Here is a 21,146-nt window from a genome sequence, read left to right on the forward strand (position 1 = left end):
ATGCTTACAGAAAAAAAAAGAGTAAACCGGTTTTTACTTGACTCTAAAGTATCAAAAAAAACTGGGCAACCGCGCCGATAATGTTTTGTAGAGAAACGGGATTCTATTGAAAAAAATCTAAGTAAACCGATTTTTATTTGATTCAAATGTCCTGAAAATGTTTTGCAGAAGAACCGATAATTATACAAAAAAACTGGGTAAACCGGTTTCATTAGACTTAAGAAAGTGTCCTGATAATGTTTTGTATAAAACCGGACAATTATTGACTCAAAAAAGCGTTGTGATGATGTTTTGTAGAAAAAAACGATAATTATAGAAAAAAATCTGAGTAAACCGTCTTATTTGACGAAAAAATGTGTCCTGATAATGTTTTGTGGAAAAACTAATAATTATTAAAAATATTGGGTAAACAAAAATATTTGACTAAGAAAGTGTTCTGATAAGGTTTTGTAGGAACACGGGTAATTATAAAAAAAAATGGGTAAACCGTTTCAATTAACTCAAAAAAGTGTCATGATAATGTTTTGTAAAAAAAACGAATAATTGTAGAAAAAAATCGGGGAATTCAATTTGACTCAAAAATGTGACCTAATAATGTTCTGTAGAAAAACTAATAATTATTAAAAATATTATGTTCATTTGACTACAAAAGTGTACTGATAATGTTTTGTAGGAAAACGGGTAATTATAGAAAAAAAAGGGTAAATCCTTTCGTTTAATTCAGAAAAATGTCATTAATAATTATAGAAAAAAATCGGGGAATTCATTTGACTTACAAATGTGTCCTGATCATGTTTTGTAGGAACACCGATAATTATAAAATAAAATGGGGGTAGACAGGCTTACAAAAGTGTTTTATAATGTTCTGTAGAAACAAATGTAATTATAAAAAAAGTCTGAGTAAACTGTTTCATTTGACTCAAAAATATGTCCTGAGAATGTTTCGGAGAAAAACCGACAATTATGAAATAAAATATGGGTAAACCCGTTTATTTGATTAATTCAAGTGTCCTGTAAATCTTTAATAGAAAAATGGGTAATTATTGAGAAAAGTCCGAGTAAACCGTTTTATTTGACTCAAAAATGGGTTCTGAGAATGTTTGGTACAAAAACCGATCATTAAAGGATAAAATATGGGTAAACCGGTTCATTCGACTCACAAAAGTGTCCTGTTTTTTGGAAAAACAGGTAATTATAGGAAAGTCTGACGCAACTGTTTCATATGACTCAAAAATATGTCCTGGGAATGTTTGGTAGAAATACCAACAATTATAGAATAAAATGTGGGTAAACCGATATATTTGGCTGATAATAGTATCCTGATAATGTTTTGTGAAAAAACGAGTAACTATAGAAAAACAAAATCTGGGTAAACCAGTTCATTTGGCTCAAGGAAGTGTCCCGATTCACCATGTCGCAAAATCGGCAACTTTTCCGCGAAATTTACTCGCTGAAGATTTTCCGGGAACGCAATCGGAGCAAATAGGTACGTAAAATAATAAACAGTTTTCTGGGAAGCAATTTTCGAAATTCCTCGCGTTAAATGGGAAAACTTTTTCGGGAATGCGCACGCCATTGTCGATTTTCCGCGGAAGTTCGGTGAAATATTTAAATGCGTTTTAATCACGAGCCCGCGCGAGTGATTTTAGGTATTTCGTCTAAATCTAAAGAAATACTTAGCCGATAGACGGTCTTAATTATTTCGTCGTTAAGATCGCGTTAGCCACGACTGCGACGCCACGGGCGTCGTTTGTCGATTATAACCTTACGTAAATCGGGTCAATGAAAACGACCATCGATCATCGAAAGATTTGTTAAATTGAAACGTCACCAAATGTTAATTCAAGTCCAAATATGTCGGTCACGTTTAGTATACATGTGTTTTACTTAATGAAATCGAGTAATTCCAGGTTCGCTATCAAGATACAGGGCGTTGCGATTTTTTTTCCTTCAGCATTTAGGTACCTTCACAAAAAGGGAAGGGACTTATCATTAAATTAGAGGAAAATAATAATAATAGAAATTACAATAATAATAATAATAATCATAATAATAATAATGCAAGACAAGGTAATTAGAACTAGAAATTATGAAAAACATATATTGAAAATTAGCACCATTGATAAATATAGGAAATGTAGCAATACTGGAGAATCAATAGAACACATCATGGGTGGTTGTAGCGCACAAGCAGATAATGCTTATTTAGGAAGCCACGACCATTTTACAAATATGAACCAGAATCAATTTTCGAAAATAGGTCACATCTGCTATACTGGGATCGTCCGGTACTAGCATATTCAACGGTCGCTCACACCAGAGCAGATGTTCTCCTCATTAATAAACAAGGAAATAAAGGTAAAATCATTGATAGTTGACCCACAATTTGAGACTTACGGAACCTAATAAAGTTCTAAATTACAAAGACCTGGTTATCCAGCTAAAACAAATACGACGTCTTAACGAACTAACCATTTGTCAATTGGTTATGTCAACGGAGGGAACAGGTTCCAAAAAATTCAAGAAAAACCTAGAGAAACTAGACACGCAGAATAACATCTTTGATGCATCACAAAAAGCTACAATGTTCGAAAAGTTTTGAGCTTAGGTGAAGTAGGATAGGAGAAAGCTCCTCTCAGAGACATCTGAGACGGAAACCAATAATAACAAAATAATAATAGTAACAATAATTTGTCGTAAGAGCCAGGTACAAATATTACGAATGTATTTCCAACCGAAATATGAAATTTTCAGGCAGTATCAGATCTCGATAATACCGGAGACAGAGGGCGTATGTGGAGAAGACCATGAGAATATTAAACACCTTATCAGAAGCTGCAAGGTTCTCGTATCTAGCGAATCATAATCAGAATATATTGCAATAGATCCATACCAGCATATCACTCTGTCCAACATAATACGCTGGATATCTTAATGCATTCTTTCATTAATAACTCTTACCCTGGTTGGTATTGCAATACCTGCTCTAGTAACCTACAAAAGAAAGATCGTGAGAAGGGGTAGACGATTTTAAGCAAACATGACAGGCTGCTAAAGTGACTATCGTTCCGGTAACCATTGGAGCAACAGGGAATATTCAGGGAGGTTCACTGAAGCCTAGTCGGAAATCCCTTGGAAATCAGCCAGGGTCCGACCTCGAAATGCAGAAATCTGTAGTGTTCCTCGAAATGCAGAAATCTGTAGTGTTCACAACACGCAAGAAGGCTCTTTAACAAACCAGAAGCACAATAACAATTCTTTCTCATGTTCACCTAGCCGGGAAGTCACGTATCACACCTCTGCAAGAGTACACTTTTGAATGTATATCGGACAACAAGGGGTTATTATTTCAACATTAAGTTACAGACCACCACTGATTTGCCATGATCAGAGCGTTTTGTAGTGCATTGCAGTCATTTGGTTTGGTAATGTCCAGAAAGAAAATAATTAAAGGCTCGTTTCAGATTCGCTTTCCTAGCGAGTATAAAAGTTCAAGTGGGCACACTAGATGGTGTCTTTAGGTAGACTGAAAAATGGATGTATATTCTCCACTTTTGATGGGTATCCTGACAACTTTGAAGTTCTTCCTCAATTTAACGGCTGGTATATATTTCCTGAGAGTAAAGCGTTCAAAAGAATTTGAGAATGGCAAATTTCTTTTAGTAGATTAGCGTTCTCCTCCCTTTATTTGTTTGTGGTTTTTGAGAAATTGAGAAATGAAAACAACCAGCAAAGCAACTGGACAATACTATATTCTACGATAGTCGGAAACCTACATTTCATATATTTAATTGTTTCATTTTAACTTTAAGTGAGTGAGTGCGTATTATTTATTGCTTTATAGCTATATGAGCATCTTGTTCGTCTAGCTACACATCCCAAACTTGGTGTGATGCGGAGGTTTCAAATCACTATGAATTAAAGGAAATCAGTTTCGTTCTTAATCTACTGGATATTGTAATTAACGAACCGCCAAAGCTAATCACTTTCGGTCGCCAATTGCGAACAAATAAAGGACGGTCATATAACCCCTAAATTTCTTTGGAGGGACGGCAAAGCTACGACGCGAATCACTAATTTAATTAGAATAATGGCGGAAAAGCAAAAGGGTGCGGGAATTATTAATGAGCTTGATGTTTCGGCCATTGTTCTTGGTGGCTGCCAACGGAACATGGCGGCACTGGGAGGACGACTCGGTTGCATTAAACGATTGGAATGTAATTTATCGCAAATGCATTGACAACGCGCGAAGCTGGGGGATAACATAAGTTATATACGTCATAACAGGTAGATAGCCAAAACGTTTGAATTTATATTCATTCACTTAAACATAATTAAACATGAACAAGGGTGCTAAAGTTTTAACTAATTTTTTTCAATAGTACTCTAGATAAGTGTTTTTTTTTTCATTTTTTAAAAAAATTTAATAGTGGATTTTCTAAGACTTATCGACCGACTACTAGTTCTTTGAAAAATTAAAATAAAAAATGGTTTGAATCAGGTATTTTCCTGAGGTACATAGCCTGGTAAATATTGCAAGGAGGAATTTTACTGCATCAATTTTTTTAATGTTTACTAGCGGCATCTGCAACGGCAGTGTTTCTTATAAAAATCAAAAAATGAGTTAATTTTTCACTATATATAATTAATTTTAATACAAAACAACTCAAACCAAAATCAAATCAAAACCAAAAATAAATACAAAAATTAAAAAATCACCGCCATTCAAGCAAACAAAAACTAAAAAACACAAAGCACAAAAAAGTCTCAGTTTTGATTGCTTTGACCTAAAATTTTTTATGAAATATTTGAAAAACCAGCGGCGTATCTATAAAAATTGGACCCACTCCCTAAGGGGAGGAAGTTAATAAATAGTATATTATGCAACAAGTGCGGTGAACGGCACTTGACTCACGAGTTTATTTGGCACGAGCGGAGCGCAGAGGAGCCAGTGTTTAATAAACGAGTGACTTAAAAAGTTGACCAAACGTGTTGCATATTATACTTTTTTTACGACCTTTAGTTTTTGGGCACGTTTTTGCAAAAAAAAAGAATACTTAAACTGACATGATGGTCAGATAATATCTAATTGCTTCCAAACCCGTGTGGTAATATCACGGAAATATCCGAAATAGCTGGCACCCGTTGGAAACGAAAATGACGTGGCAAAATATCACTTTCCGCGCGCTATAGTGATGTATAGTTAGATATTTTACAAAAACGAGTAGAAAAGTATTGCTAAATTAGTGAGCATTTAATAAAAATTTTTGCAATAAATCTGTTAGGTATATTTCCAGAGATCTACATTGTAAAAATGTAAGGTTTTATACTTATTTTTATTAACTTATTATTAATACTGTTACTGCTTCTACAAATTTTCTCCGCTATTTATGTGACTTCCACGAGAGTATTATTTTTCTAATCTCAACATCAATTAGGAGGGTGGATTGATTAGGAATTTGAATTGAGAATTGAGGAAAATACTTAAATAACATTAAGACCACAATTGTAAGTTTACCAATATGATGTTACAAAGATTTCAATTCGAGGTTTGTTGGAAAAAGCAACTTCCGACATAGGTCAATGCTTGGCCAGCTATCATGAATAATACGTCAATGGGTCCTTCTATTTTGCCAAATAAATTAAATGCTAACGATTCCTTAAAACTCCTTACACATATCATTTGGTCGAATGTTTAGACAATATTCCCATACGTATTAGGTTCGGGATTTTCTTTCAACATGACAACATGGACAAGAGACGTCAAGCACGAAACAGGGACCAATGGAAATACAAACAGATTGACAGAGAGATAGGTAGAAAAATCATCGACGCCAAAGAAAACTGGCTACAGAGGAGGTGCGACGAAGTAGAAGAGTTACAAACACAGCACAGAGATAGAGAACTGCACAGAAAGATCAAAGAAATGGCGGGTCTGTGGAAACCCAAACACCTATCTCTAATAAGCGGTAACAACAACGAACTAGAACTCGACCCCGAAAAGCAAAAACTGATATGGCAAAACTACCTGAGGGAATTGTTTGGAAATGAACAGAGAAGAGAAGAACCTCCCCAAATCCAGAAGGGGGACAAACTACCCATACTAAAAGAGGAAGTCCTACAGGCTATCAGGGACACAAAAAGCAATAAGGCACCAGGCGACGACCAGACGACGGCAGAACATTTTAAGTATATAAGTGACAACGCCATCACAACATTAACCCGGCTTTTCAATGAAATATATGAAAATGGAATATTGCCTCAAGACTGGCTAACATCGACCTACATAGCATTACCCAAAAAAAGCAAAGCCCGAAAGTGCGAAGATCACAGAACAATCTGCCTGATGAGCCATGCAGCAAAAATCTTCATGCGAATAATATTCAACAGAATCTATAACAAATGTGAAGAATATCTGAGCCGATCGCAGTACGGGTTTAGGAAACGCACAGGCACAAGGGAAGCTACTCTGGGATTAACTCTAATAGCAGAGAGGTACATGGAAGTCCAAAGGAAACTCTATGTGTGCTACGTCGATTACAAAAAGGCCTTCGACCGTATAAAGCATGAGGAATTAATACGAATCCTGATGGAAATAGGACTGGATGGTAGAGATATAATCATCATCCGCAACATGTACTGGGACCATAAGGGCTGCGTACGAACGGAGACTGGAAACACCGAATACGTAAATACAGAAAGAGGGGTAAGACAAGGATGCATATTGTCCCCACTCCTATTCAACGTGTACGCGGAGTCTATAATGAAAGCATCATTACAGACCTGCCCCGAAGGAGCTAAAATAAATGGGAACATTATCAACAACATAAGGTACGCCGACGACACCGTGGTGATAGCAGATTCGGAAGAACAACTGCAAACTTTGATGAGCATCCTAAATGAAGAAAGCTCAAGAATGGGCCTGGAAATCAATACCGCTGAGACCAAGACCATGGTATTTGACAGATCCTCACAGGGGCACATAACCAACATTATGATAAATGGTCTCAGACTTCAAACGGTGCAACACTACATCTACCTGGGCAGAGAAGTCAACAACCAACTGGACCACTCAAAAGAAATAAGAAGAAGAATAGAAATCGCCAGAACTGGATTTCTAAATATGCGTAAAGTGCTATGTCATCCGAGACTATCAATAACTCTCAGACTAAGAGCACTTAAATGCTACGTATGGGCTCTATTGCTTTATGGCTGTGAGACATGGACACTTAAGCAAGACGACATCAAGAAACTCAACGCATTCGAGATGTGGCTTTATCGACGTATGCTTCGGGTCAGTTGGACAAGCCACACAACTAACGAGACGGTGCTACGTAAAATGAACACACGAGCACACTTGTACACGCTCCTTAAAATACGTAAAACCGCTTACCTCGGACACATCATGCGCCACCAAGAGCACGAACAGCTTCAGCTGATATTGGAAGGGAAGATAGAGGGTAGACGGAACATAGGTCGAAAGAAGAAATCATGGCTGAGAAATATCCGGGACTGGACCCACACAGATGGAAATGCCCTCATACATCAAGCCCAGAACAGAGAAATGTATGCCACAATGGTCGCCAACCTTAGCAGAGACGGCACTTAGGAGGAGGATGATGGAACGGGGTGCAAGAAACTAGTAAATGAAAAGTGGATTTGTGGCGGTGACCCAGTAAATTGGTCAGCCAACTCGGTCGCCTGACTTAAACCCACTAGATTATTATCTGTGAGGTAATATGTGTAATCCTGTTTGTGCTAAAATAGAATTAATAAGAAGTCAACCCGCCAAAAAATTATTGCAGTTTTTATTTATTTATTTAAACTCGTCGGTCTAACGAGGCGCCTGCTTCTCGATTTCGAAACCGCACCAGCAAACCAACGATCGGCTTTATCGCGTTTCGAAAACTGCTTCTATATCCGGAAGGCGTTTTTATTAAAATCCACTGGCACTAAATGCGGTTGCCCGTGGGCCTTTCACGTACACACCACACATGCACAAACGCGCATATTATAAGTCTATTTATAAAGCCGGATAGAGTTTTGCCGTTACGGCAGCAGTGTAAATAAAAAGTTAACGGGACGTCATTAGGGTTTACCGCACGCGATTTTAAAATAGCCGAGACGCGATCGTATCAGTGGCGGTAATATAAGACCGCCTTACTCCAACGTTTCTGTCCTTATCGTAATAAGTTTCTTTAAAGTCCACCTCGCCACCCCCCGTGGGTTAAATATTTATCGTCGCAGGCGGTGCTGCGTTTTTTTTTTAAATCTGCTTCTGGAGTGTGGACGGCGCATTCTGTCACCTGTCAAAGTTGGCAGGTCGGGCTGTACCACGCATTGTACACGATGCAAACGATCGTCTCAACAGTTAAAAAGAAATTTTCTTCGTGTTTTACTGATTAGTGAAAACAAAAGCTCCACTTACTATTGAGAGCCTGGAGCAGGGATAGGCATGACATGTGGGCCAAACTTTAATGTGCAAATACGCGTTTTAAAAGTAGTGTTCACAATTTTTAACGATCGATATTAGACATGAAATAATACGGCGATATTATTTTAAAATAATTTATTAAAATGACAAAGTGAAAAAAATAGGTACAACATTATATTCTAATTAAAAAATTAAATAACGACACCGAAAGCAATGAGACACTTGAACTTGAAGGAGAATGTTCCAAATTATCGTCAGCCAACCTTGTCCTTTATTAACTTTCATCATTAAAAAGAACTGTCCGCATTTATAAGTACTGACAAACGCACAAACCAATCAATTTTTTTTTCAAAGAAACATCCACAGGCTACTGTAATACTTTTTACAAAACTTCTGGATTCCTCCTGCGGCGGTTTTCGTTGAGTCGAACTAGCTAACGTTTCGTCAATCATCCTGTTGGCTTCTTCAGAGCTTGACTGAAACTGGCTCGCATTTTACTCTGTACCTTCTTTTATATTGTTTGAGGGGGGCGGAGCTAAATGAGGGCCATAAACACCGTCTCGGATGACTGAGTCGCGGTTAAGATTGTTATGTTCCTTATAAATTTTTTTTGACTCTCGGATTTTTCGTTTGTAAAAGAATTGATTGATTGATTTATCGAATAATATGTTATGTCCGGTTTCGTGATTGTGTTCGGCAACTGCTGTTGAGTTTATTTGTCTTAGTCTTAATGTTCTTTCATGTTCTTTGATCCTAGTTGATGTTTCTCGTCCAGTTTCTCCCATGTATTCTTTGCCGCATATGCATGGAACGCTGTAAACTCCTGGCATCTCAAATGGAATTTTGCCTTTGGCAAATCGAAGATGTTGGGAGATTTTTGGAAAAACCAGATTTACGACTTATCCAAAAATTTCTCAACATCTTCGATCCGTCAAAGACAACGTTTGAGATGCCAGCAGTTTACAGCATTCCATGCTTATGCGACAAAGAATACATTGGAGAGACCGGACAAAAATATTAACTAAGCTCAAAGAACATGAAAGAGCATGAAATTTTATGCTATAAAACAAAAATTCTTGCATGTAATCAATTCTTCTACCAACGAAAAATCCGAGAGTTTATAGAAATCTATAAGCAACCTAAAGATTTTAACCGCGACTCATTTAGCTCCGCCCCCCTCAAACAATATAAAAGCAGGTACAGAGTAAAATGCGAGCCAGTTTCAGTCAAGCCCTGAAGAAGCCAACAGGATGATTGGCGAAGCGTTAGGTAGTTCGACACAACAAAAACCGACGTAGGAGGAATCCAGAAGTTTTTTAAAAAGTAGCACCAATCAATCTTCTAGGTATTTTCTGAATTGAAGATTTCTTGAATCTTGATCAACTCCATTGCCAAGTGTATTGTAGCATTTTGTACATTAATTTTTGTTGAACTAGGAAAGGAAACAGTCTTCCATGTTTTTGAAATCGCTAAATCTTTTCGAAAATTGTCCAGACAGTAACTTGAGTTCTTCAGCAGCTAAGCAATATTTTCATACCTCAGAGAGCGGGGTGGAATCGTGTTATCAGACAGCATTTGTACCTTCCTCATGCGGATTTTGTTCTGAAACTCTTACAAATGGCTGCATAATTTATTTACTAACCGTCCTTGTTTTTGAAATTTCAAATTGAAATCATTCAAATAGTCTGTAGGACCAGAATCCATTGGTTTATGTTTTAGTTGCATAAAATCCGCTATCTCATTTCTAGGCTCGTAAACCGTTTCAGCATTTTCTATTAGCTTAGCCATCTGACTTCACAATGTGCTGATATTTGGTCCAAAAACCCATCGTGCCGTCGAGATATGATAATAATGCAATGAAGGACTATCAAATAATCTTTTTGCATATTTAATTTATTTGCTTTCTCATTCAAAATGTCTATGAGAAAGCCGACCACCTGTTCATATTCCAATTAATTTTGACCATGGCAAGCCAAAACTTGTAAATACCTTTTTTAACTTCATGAATATACTCTCATATAATGGTTCCTTTTAGCCGCTGCAAAGCAAGCAATTCTTCAGTAACAGTGGACTCTTTTATCAACACCTCGACTAAATAAAGCCAATTGGGCTATTTTGGACAAATCGGTGCTCTCGTCTAATGCTATGGAAAATGATTGAAAACCAGTCATACGATCAGTCATTGTTTTGTTATATCATTTATACGTCTTGACAAACTAATTTTCCAAATTTATTTTTGTGTTAAGGATACAATACACTTAAAACTTATAACATACTCTCCTTGTTAAATTCTCCTTCGGCAAAAGGTTTTAATGAGAATTTTGAACTAACGATAAAACTAGCTTTCACAACATTATAATGCTGTTTTTTCCAATTTACAGCATGCTTCTGGATATTCTCTTTTTGTATTTGTCCTGTCAGTGAGTGCAGCAAAGGATATTTAGTTGGGTAATGCCTCTTTATATTGAATTCTTTCATCACTGAAATGGATTCATTACCTGGCAAACAAATAAGTTTACCATTGCGCAAGATAAAAAAAAGAATTCTTCCTTCCTTCTTCCTTACACCAGGTATCATATTCAAGATGTACACAAAGACACAAAGCACATTGATGGCACTAGCAATTTGCTAGTATTTCGCTTGCCGAAATTATCGCTTCAGTAGCTCAAATAGAACTGAACTAAAACTCGCTTACATAGGCAAATGAAGGAATGATCTAGAATTGGAGAGTAATACTCTTTTGTTCAGACGCAAGAGTCCAAAACATTGTTAAAACCAAATCGCGACGTTTGCCACGGTTTATCAGTTACGCCCAATGATTATTCAGAAAAATTATAATTTTCAGTTATTTTCTCATAACTGGGATCCATATTTTTGACTAAACTATATTTATGGTTCAAGAATTTTTTCGATCGCACATACCCCTTCCGAGAAAATCATTTTCTTTCGGTCGCAAAAAAAAAAATTTAAAAACATATTTCAAAACTTTCGATCCCGCTTAGTTTCGACAGGTTTCATGTGGGGATGGAACTAAAAATTTCTAGTGAATTGCAACTTGATATCTCGAAAGTTCGGACACTTACTTTGTTTCATATCGACTTTCCCAGTAAAAGCCACTAATAGCCGGCAAAATGGCCGCTGATGTCTGACAGGCACCGCCTACCGAGATCTCGAGTTTAGTGATAATCGTAGATAATTTTACGAAAGTCGATTTCATCATGAAGGAAACAGAAAACAAGAAAGTTTCCAGAATAAAAACCTTTTTTATTTGCTCGCCTTCCGGCTTATTCTATTCTGTGTACTCATAGGCTCATTTCCACTAAAAAAGAAATAGAAATTTATTATAGGAAAAAAATCCCTGATGATGCAAAGGCTATACTAAAATGTACTGTCATGAAAATGGTTTAATGATTTGATAATACAAATTTAAACAGCTTCTTCTTGAATGCACTTTCGGTTTTCCGATTTTAAAATCATTAAGCAATTCGTGGATTGGTGTTGTGTCTCGCAATAAGGATGAGAGAGCCTAAAATGCTTATAACTTCATTCCTGTCATTCTACATTCGTTCTTCGAGTATTCTCTCTCTGCTCTTGCTACCCATACCTTCTGCTCCAACTTGTTGTGGATCTCAATTGTTAGTTTTATTTTACAGAGTGTAAATATGTAATTTGAGCCAAAGAATGTTAGGCAGGCTTCATAGACCATGGCACATATGTCATATAGGGATAAAACCAAGTTCGAGAAAGAAAATGTCCATGTCGAATTGTTGCTTTTCTTAAACAGGTATAAACGTACGCACACAAATCTTAATGCATTGTCTCACCTTCATCCGGCCCAAAAATCATCGGTTATCAACAACTGAGAAGTAAAACTATCTGAAACCGAGTCACTGGACCTAGGATTACATTATTACATTCAAATCATTATTGGCTCCACAGATCAAAAGTTCTTTAAAAGAATATAGTATTAAAACCAGATTTACCGTTTGCCCAAAAATCCATCAATGACAATCAAAAGGCTAAAAGAACATGAAAGAGCCTTAAAACTAGGACATAACATAACCACGAAACCGAATATCAAATCTTATGGCAGCAGGATGATTGGCGAAACGTCAGCAAGTTTGATTTATCAACAACTGACACATCAGAAATCCAGAAGATTTATAAATAAAATTGCCAAATGTTTTAACTTACAAGTTTTCAATCACTTATCGAATGATGTTAGCGTTTTCCATAGCTAACTCTCCTCGCTTCACAGATTACGCAAACTTACGGCTCTTGGCGAAACTGAATGTTTTCTGAAATTTGAATTTAATTATTTTTGTGTTGTTTAGTCTTAATGAAGATACGTTATTATTGTCGATGTTATTGTTTATAGTACCTGCCTAGTTCTAGCACCCATTGGTTTGGTGGTGGTGGTGGTGCTTGTTATATACACACAGTGGAGTTGAATGATGGCATAATGCTATAGTTAGTGTTATTGTAATGCGAAATAATATTATTGAATGCTAATTCGCCTCTTCTTTGTTCCAGGTGAGTCAAAGAATCTGGAATTGTCTTCAGCTAGTAACTTAAACCTCAATGCCTATAAGACAGAGGCCGTATTATTTGGACCATAAAAACAGGTATAGTATGTAAAATAACAGCTAAAATTAACAATACATGAGGTGGGTAATTGGTCATGGCAACACTTCTGCGAATTGCTTAGAAAAAAGTAATGGGTTTCAACTTTAAATTATTACTGGGCAACTTGCTAATCGTCTCTAAGGCGATGTTCATGTTCTTTTAACTCCGCCTCCCTCAAACGCTATATAAGCAATCTTCATTTAAGCTCTGAAAAAGTCAACAAAACGATTACCCTCCAGTCAGCAACCATAGTAGATTGTAAGTCACTTTTTGCGGGAAAATTTGAATTGTCCGTGTGCGTTGAAGAACGGCCTTAATCAGATTAGTTGTACGAAATACCGATTTCGAATGGGACAATTGCACGCTGAACAGGGACGTTCGTTCGGGTATGGTAAACGCATTCAAACCTGATGGTCTCCGCAACGTAGACGTTTAATAAACATTCCTCGATCTATATAACACGCGACGTCCTATTTCGTAAATAATAGCAAAGACCGTGGCAAGGAATTTCGCGTGGCCATAAATTCGCATATACCTGTCAATGTTTGATAGGTCGCACGGCTAGGGATTTTCAAAGAAAATTCGGTCTCGGTGGGGGATATTTATTTGATTTATACCCCCGGATCTTTCGGATCCACCTTCGTGATTCATCGGCGGAAAATAACCGTATTTACATGGGCGCGTCTCTGATTTTGTTTGCCCCATTTTACATTTTTGATTCATGTAATACACTGTCTGCATTCGCTATTGCAGGTTTCGATATGTGAAAATTTAGAATGTATACGGAATAGGAAAATGCGACGAATGGTAATAACTAAATCAATAGTCCCAATTCAGTCCATTGTATCAACTATGGTCTTAGTCGTAAAACGTGTGTCAAAATAAAGAGACAAAAATACTACTCTACCAATAAAATCAATTTGTTATTCTTATTTACAGAATTAAAACTAAAAAAAAAATTAAAACATTCTTCTCTCAACGACACTTCTGGAAAATTGATACCTCAGCCTTCAACTCCGGATCAGAATACTTGGCCGCTATATCTTCCAAGTGCTTTTGTACGAATGCGAGAGTTGGACCATTGGATACAGCCACAAAAAGACAATGGATGGAACATAAGAGAAACATAAAAGTTCTGCAGCGCACCCAGCACCACTTTATGAGATACGAAATTCTCCGCCCGATAACTTAAGATCGAAAGAAAGCCTTTGTTTGCTCGTAGACAGAATTCATGACTGAAAGATGGCTCGGACAGATGTCTATAGAAATTTTAAAGCACAAAAGAACTGTGTTTCTGGATACATCTGAGATGTTCGTGAAGATCAGTAGTAAATTTTGATTGCAAAAGTAGACCACATCAGGGACTTATAATTGATTCCAAACTAGTATTTGACATGCATATTGATTTGGTTTGCTCAAATACATCCAAAAACGAAGACTTATTTAACTCGTTTGTTCTTGGCAAGCCTTCAATTGGTAAAGTCGTTTGGAGTCCACAGAGTAGAAGAGCAGAGTAGAGGATCTATACAGATTACTTGGAATTTTTTCAAAATAGACTACTGAAAATTTATTCCATTTTTGGTGAGTCTCAGATTATCCAAAATACAAAGGAACTAATTCTTCTCCAGATCACAAAATACCTTTTCGCCTCCCTTCTATAAAATACCTACGTATATACCGATGTTGCGTGCGGACAGCGTCGCTTTACTGCGTGAGTTTATTTTCCCACGGATCCGAGCCACTTCGGACATTTCCGGGATATTACCGCACGGGTTCGGGAGCAACCGGATGTTTTCGGAGATATTACCACGTCTTGCATTTTAACGTTGGACAATTCTAGCGCTCATGTCAATGAATGTATTCGTGTAGTTTTGCAAAAATATACCCAGTGTTACCGTTTTCCACATATTATACTATTATGTACCGTTATACAAAACTTTCGTCACTATCTGTAGACATAGTTATGCAATTTTTTTATTTCATTGTCGATTAAATTAAGAATAAGACGTGTGTGAACGCAAATCTTTTTATATAAATTGTGTGTGTGGACAACATTTGGGCTCACCTGTAATTCCACTATTATCAATATCCCTTCAAGTTTCATATGTTAACCAGTCGATAACTTACTGTCTTCCGTGAAACTTGACTTGTACTGATTATATGTATGCTCTGATTTTCTCAAATAATTTTCACATTCATATCAAATTATGTCTTCGAATGCTACGTGCTTTTCACACTTACACTTGCAATGTTGAGCTGATCGTGTCCTGAATGAATGAGCCCTCGACGTAACAAAAAAGAGGAAAACAGCCTATCTGGGTCTCCTTACGAGCCATAGCAAGTACAAATTCATTCTGCTCATACTCGAGAGTAAGATTGGATGAAAAACGGACGTCGTTACTGCTCCAACACATTCGGCATTTTGTTGCCGATCTTCTTTGAATGAAGATGGCACTTTAGGGAGAATAATCACGAAATCGCACATCGATTCTTATTCTTCCGAAGCTAAAATTCTAGCTTGTAATCAATTCTGTTACTAAACAAAAATGCGAGAATGCGTAGTCCCTCGTCGTTTAGCTCCGCCTCCCTCCAATAATATAAAGCAATTTTAGTGAAGCTCTAAACAAGCTAACAGACGAAACGTCAGCAAGTTGAGATTTGTAAATACTAAACGTATAAAACCTTTGAGCTTTTCGTTGTCGGGACGAAAACGACCTTACCAACAGATAACCAACTTTATCCATTTCCGTCTACGAATCTAAATGTTAAATAGGCACACATTGTCTATATATTCGTTTGAAGTTGGAAATCGGCATGGAAGGAACAATGACTTTAATGGAGTATTATGGTTCACGTCCGTAGAGTGTGGACGTACAGAGTCGAATTATTCATGTCAAGTAACCAACTGCCGCGCGGCAACTTCACAGCACAACGGACCCGCTTTAAAATATCCTTTCATGCGATCATTACAAATTCATCGTCAATTTGCTGGCAGCGGCGTCATTACTCGCTCATTCGGTGCTTGTCGACGCGACTTTTTGTACTTCCGATTTTCTATAAACAATTTACCGTAAAAGGAGACGCCAACGAAAAGTTAACAATTTGCTATTTCGGTTACGAGTTGCCTTTATATGCAAAAATTAAACGATGAAATGAGAGATTGCGAGATTTAAATGCGACGCATTTAAACGATGTGGCGGCGAAAAGTTTTGGAAACGCGGACGCAACATATTTTACTGACGGTTAATGAAAATTCCATTTTGTTAGTTGGCCGAGTTCGGGTCAGCTTTTAGGTTGTCGTTTTCTGGCTGGAAATAGTTGCAGGTGTGTAAAGCACCAAGGCATTTACCCCTGCACTGAAACATTGAAAGATTTTTCAATAAGAGCAACAAAATGTCGAATAATAAGAAATAATTTACTTGCTAGGCATTGGAGGCGACGCGGTGCATGGAAGGGGAGGAGACCCCATATCATCTGCTCACCGAGTGCCCTGCTTTGACATGAGCAAGATTTGGAGTCTTCGGAACGGCCGCGATCGATCCTGACTTTTGATTTACGTAAAAAGTTCACCAAACTTGTTACACACCATACTTTTTCTACTACCCTTTTGGGTATATTTTTGCAAAACAACACGAATACATTCATTGACATGAGCGTTAGAATTGTCCAACGTTAAAATGCAAGCCGAGCTAATATATCCGAAAACATCCGGTTGCTCCCAAAAGCGTGCGGTAATATCCCGGAAATTTCCGAAGATATTAACAACTTTGTAATGGGAAATAATTAACAAAAATGTACATTAATTTTCATATTTACTCCACGGATTACTGACAATATTAAATTTTTAATGAAATTAAGGGTTAGGCCAATAAAAAATACCTACGAATATCGTCTCTTCATTATCTTACATATTATAGACAATGAAGAAATTATACAAAACATGCAATAGTTAGGGAAAAAATAACTTATTTAACCTCTAATAAACTAAATATATCAAAAAATAAAAATGAAAATCGCTTCGAGATTCCAGAAGAGCTCAAAAAGTGCACAGATATCTATAATTTTTTTCGAGAGACTGATCATTTACCTGATACCACATCCACCGATCTATGAAATTTTTACAGCAGTAATGTGGGAACAAAGTATTAAACATCTAATTAAACAAACCGATCTTGAAAAAATAATCACACGCATTACTCCAAATGCGGTAGGAGGACATGGAACCTCAATTCGAGATATAAACATCTGGTTGCCTTTTTGTTCTGGTGCATTAATAAATCATAAATTCCTGCGTTTTGGACGAAAAATGCCCACCTATAGAGAAAAATCATTAAACCTATTGCCCTAAAGAACTGAAACATTAAGCATACTCCCCGCAGTTTCTAAAAATTGGAAAACACCATATATGTTAGCAAATTACTGAGGGTTTAGAAAACATTTTAGCACCCCAACAGCACTTGTTGGCATAGTAAATGGTGTCAGGTAGAACGGGCGTAGGGGAATAGTTATTTGATTTGAGTAAAGCTTTTGACACTCTGAGTCACAATCTATTATTTGCAAAATTTGAAGCATTTTGGATTTTCAAGTAATTCCTTAAATCTTATAAAAAAAAACATTCTAACAAGTAGATACAGTCGGGTTGTAATTACAAAAAGTACAACAATGAATCAGAGTGTAACACATTCTAAGCTCAAACAGTTTGCCGACGATTCTGGACTTCATTTACCAATCAGTGTTCAATCCATTGCACAAGTTCAGCAAAAACTTAACGCGGATTTTAACAACTTGAACTTATGGGCAACAAATCACGACCTAAAACTTAACCCCCAAAAATCTAAAATTTTTATTCCAGTTGTAAATATAGTAATAAATTTAAGTTTGCCTTTGACAATTCTTTATCGTTTGATTTTCACATAAAAAAACTTAAAACCAGTTACATACGCTGTAAGAACATTTACAGATTAAAGCAATTTTTACATCCAAAACAAAAATATCTTCACTACAACGCCTTAGTTCTATCATTGTTTGATTACGCAGATGTGGCATATGGTGATTGGTTGTCTTGTGTTTGCAATAGTTTACGCTTTTATTTTCGACATTACAGCAAGTGTGGCAAATATAAGGACCTAATAGAATCTCAAAGAAACAGTGACGTATATATATTTGACATTTAACAAACTGGAAAATGGACACACAAATATTTACATGCGAATTTACTAAACAGAATTCCCTACATTTTTAGGTACATTTAAATAGCTACGAAGGATGTTTGGGTAATATGTTTTAATGAATTACAGAAAATATAAGGAAGCAATTAACCTAAAAGTTGAATTTTTACTAGAACAAGCATAAGAAATACCACTTGTCAATTATTGTCTATAGGAGATGCTTCTTGAACATTTTCTTACTTGGATATTCAATGGAGGTTAAACCTATGAGTTTATGAAAACTAACGCTCTGCACCGATTTACAAAAAAAAATGCTTACATAAAAAAATAACAAAACAAAAGAACAAAAACGCCAAAATAATTACAGAATTATCCTGATGCCGACGTGGGTGCTGCAATTCTGCACTGCTTTTCCAGACCTTAACTCCTTTTTTGCCTGAAAATTGAATAGAATTTCGATAGATTTTGAGATAATAAAAATGCCACATCCAAAGATCGATGTTCTCAAAAAAATTTACATAGTTGCTTCATGACTTTCTGTACTGTCAACATAGGCAGTGCCTCTTTATGTCTAGTGGCTGTATCGATTCGAAGTTTTGTGGTGTAATTCATGAAATGATATTGTCTTTTTTTACAAATAGAGAATATATTATATTATATTATTATTATTATATTAAATATTAACCTTAGAAAATAAACTGGTATTTAACTGTAAGACTGACTGTAATAAACTGTAAAGTCTGTTTATGTATATAAGAAAGTGACTAACTGATACGAATTAAGGAAAGACCCGGGGAAGCTGTAAAAATGAAATATGGCCGAACAGGTCCGTACTTTGCTTAGAATTTAACTATTTGGGGTTTTGTTAGGAAAGACACTCAACAATATTTATTTATTTATGTATTTATGTTTAAATCTAAAATAAAATTACAAATTATTTAAAATTATTCACATAATATATCAGTATCACTGTCGCTATCATCGCCTGTCCTAATTATTATTTGTTCTATATTATTTGCAATATGGATATACGATTGTTCTGCTTTTTCTATATGTTTAACAGAATTTGCCCAACTTTGTGGAGGGATGTTAAAAACTTCGGTTTCTATAAGTTTGAGGACATTGGGGTTAACACGGGGAAAGACATGTTCAATGGGATTAAATATACAGTGGTAAGGAAGCCTTAAAACTATATGCCCTAGATTTTTTGCACGTTTTCCTTTTGTAGGTTCAAGCTTTGTAGAACCTCAATTAATTGCTTTTTGGTATAATCTTCGTGAAAATAAATGTCGTTATTATACATCTAGTTTTGGATTGTTGCTTTTGTGTCACATGAGGAAGGGGTTTTAGTCAACTGTCTATTGCGATAACTTGCATTGTCCATTACAATGACGCTATTAAGATGAATGTTGGAACACGTTTGTTTTTAAACCAACTTTCAAATAAATCAGCGGTGGTATCTTCATGGTAATCCAGAGAAGAATCTTTAATATTTTTCGCATACAGAGAAAGTTCATTTGGAATCCAACCATCTTTAGAGCCAGCATGCAAAATAGTTATTCTTTTACCTCTTTTTGATGGCGCGTTTGTTTTACACTTATCAGTTGAATCAACCCAACATTTTTTCGGGGTATCATAAGTGTCGAACCAGGTTTCATCCAAGTAAATAATTGGCTTTTGTTGTTCTGTGTAAACGCTAATTTTTTCCATTAAAACTTGCCTTTTGTCAATATTTTAAAATCTAAAACCCATAAGGTAGTTCTGCCATATTTAACACCCGTTTCATCTTTTTCAAGCCTCCTAATTAAGATATCTAATGTAGACACGCTTTGTTCCTCGTATAACTGGTAATTTTGATCTTGATCACTTTCATCTACACTGCAGAAAATGTCAGCATCGCTTCTTTTGTTCCTCGTTGAAATGGGATTATTCACAATTTTCCATACAGTTGATGTTGGAATTTTCGTCAATGTGCCCGTTTCTTCTAAAGATGCTTTCTGGAACCACGTCCAATGAGAGTCAAATATACATTGTTTATGACTTCCTTATTCTGAATAGAATAGTGTTTTCTACATTTGGGCCGGAGCATCTCTTGAGATACACTACACTCGCACATAATTCGCACACAATTCAACACACGCTGTATTACACACGAAATAAGAATACCAAAGAATATTAAACACAGGTAGGTATAAAATTATTTTCTATTACGGACCACAATTTTACCTGAATTTAAATTCTGAAACTTTAGCTAATAATCTTGTTGCGTTGTATGTTGATGACCTCTCTTAGATAATCCCATTCAAAACCAATTGGTCACTTTCTCATATCTATAAACAGACCATACCCGACTGCGGTTGGGACGGACCTATTATCATACTAATTTCATAAAAGGAGTGCATACTCATATAAAGAAGCGCGCAAGTTATCTCCCTTAGGGTACATTGCTCAACTCTTTCCTTTTTCGTTAAAAAGAAAAAGAGGCGGATTTTTTTCCTAGGTTCTCTTCAGTTTACGTCCTTAAATTGAATCATTGCGGATAATCTCGCCACTCGTCTAGCGATCTCGGAACTAGTTTAATGAGCGAATAAGCCGCCACGAATGGCGAATAGTTAATGTCTTAATAACCTGTCATCCGCAAAAACTTTTTTCGCCGCAGCTGGGAAGATCGTTAGGCGAAATAACGGCTGCGTCCGCTACTGTACTGCAAGAGCCTCGGGGAGATCTCATTAAAAACGCGCCAGCCCAAAATAGAAGAAAGTGTACGGATGAATTGATGGCGGTTGATTTGTGGGAGTTCGCGGTAAATTTTATCTTTATCTCGGTCTTATTACTCCGGTCAAATAAGAAAGAAAAAATTCGTATATACAATATAATAGAAAATCAGACCTAACATTCAGTTTACAGAAAACCTACCC

At 36.3% G+C, this 21,146-nt stretch overlaps 1 protein-coding gene across 3 annotated transcripts in view; it reads left to right on the top strand.

The window, feature by feature from the left end:
• Nucleotides 1–21,146, top strand: part of LOC132696374 (semaphorin-1A) — a 785,898-nt gene that overhangs the window by 219,684 nt on the left and 545,068 nt on the right. Inside the window, exon 1 of one of the 3 annotated variants that reach the window (XM_060661187.1) lies at nucleotides 13,042–13,059. The exons of the other annotated variants lie outside the window; for them this stretch is intronic. The gene's annotated coding sequence lies outside the window, so the exon portion shown is untranslated. Of the gene's footprint in view, nucleotides 1–13,041; nucleotides 13,060–21,146 lie in introns of those variants that run through there. 3 annotated transcript variants of the gene reach the window in all.

The sequence above is a fragment of the Cylas formicarius genome, unplaced genomic scaffold (genome assembly GCF_029955315.1).
Source record: "Cylas formicarius isolate icCylForm1 unplaced genomic scaffold, icCylForm1.1 PGA_scaffold_10__41_contigs__length_53128322, whole genome shotgun sequence".
Taxonomy (NCBI): Eukaryota; Metazoa; Arthropoda; class Insecta; order Coleoptera; family Brentidae; genus Cylas; species Cylas formicarius.